Source organism: Octopus bimaculoides, chromosome 3, assembly GCF_001194135.2.
Source record: "Octopus bimaculoides isolate UCB-OBI-ISO-001 chromosome 3, ASM119413v2, whole genome shotgun sequence".
NCBI lineage: Eukaryota > Metazoa > Mollusca > Cephalopoda > Octopoda > Octopodidae > Octopus > Octopus bimaculoides.
In genome coordinates, this window is record NC_068983.1 from 55,831,359 (window position 1) to 55,833,038 (window position 1,680).

Here is a 1,680-nt window from a genome sequence, read left to right on the forward strand (position 1 = left end):
GTTTATAAGAATTAATTCTATTGCAAGTACTTTTATATTGTGTGTTTGTGCCATTTGTGAGTGTAAGAAAGATTATTTTGTTGTCTTCTTTAAAACAGACTAAGGTTAATAATAATATCATTGGGTATCTTTTATCCTTTGCTTGTGGCCATGCTGGGGCACTGCCTTGAAGAATTTTTAGTACATTTTTCTTTAAAGCCTGGCATTTATTTCATTGATCTCTTTTGCCAAACTGCTATGTTACAGGGACATAAACACACCAACACAGGTTGTCAAGCAATTGAGGTGGGGAGGAAACACAAACACAAAGCACACACATGATGGGCTTCTTTCAGTTTCCATCAATCAAATCCACTCACAAGTCTTTGGTCAGCCCAAGGCTATAGTAGAACACATACACAAGGTGCCATGCAATGGGACTGAACCAGGAACCATGTCGTTGGGAAACGAGCTTCTTTCCACACAGCCATACCTGCACCTTGTATGAGTAAACCTATGTTAGCTTTACTATTTCTGGCATGGGGTCAGGCAGTGAACGAGCTGATAGAACCGTTGGCATGTTAGACAAAATGCTCAGTAGCACTGATGTGAGTGCAAATTCCACAGTGGTCAACTTTACCATTCATCCTTTGAAGGTCGATAAAATAAGTATCTGTCAAGTCCTAGGGTAGATGGAACTGACTTGCCCTTCCCCTCAAAAAACTGCTGGTGCTGTGCCAAAATATGAAACCATTATTTTTGCATGGGGTGAATATTATTTGTTACTATAAAGGGGTGAAAGCATGTGGCTTAATGGTTAGAGCATTCAGCTCACAATCGAAAGGTTGTGAGTTCAAATCCCAGTGGCACGTTGTGTCCTTGAGCAAGACACTTTATTTCAGGTTGCTCCAGTCCACTCAGCTGGCAAAAATGAGTTGTACCTATAATTCAAAAGGGCCAGCCTCAACACATTCTATATCATGCTGAATCTCTCTGAGAATTACACTAAGGGTTATGTGTGTCTGTGGAGTACTCAGCCACTTGCATGTTAATTTCATGAGCAAGCTGTTCCATTGATCAGGTCAATTGGATCCCTTGTCATCGTAAATGAAGGAAAGCCAGTTAAATATGATGGGGCTCGTTCTGTGAGGGGGAAAAAACTTCAAAGAAATCCCAAAGGAAGAATCATACATACATGACATTAATATCAATTGAAATTAATCAAAAACAGGGGGGATTCTTTGCGGAATTAGGTAAATAAAAGACTCAGTACACTGATGGAGAGACAATAATTTATTCAAAACTGAGCCTGAGTGAATCACTATCTCAGTTCCATGGCTACACTTCTGTAGACAGCATGTGTATAGCTCTATCTGGATGCTATTTATAGATTTTTTTTAGCTATAAATAGAACAAAAATGGTGGATTTCACTGCCTTCATGAAGTCACAATTTAGAACTTCAGTCGTGACTCAATCAGTTACCAATTCCAATATATTTCGAATAAATCTTCGGGCATATCATCATCATCATCATCATCTTCGTTTAACGTCTGCTTTCCATGCTAGCATGGGTTGGACTAGTTGACTGAGGACTGGTGAACAGGATGGCTGCACCAGACTCCAATCTGATCTGGCAGAGTTTCTACAGCTGGATGCCCTTCCTAATGCCAACCACTCCGAGAGTGTAGTGGGTGCTTTTA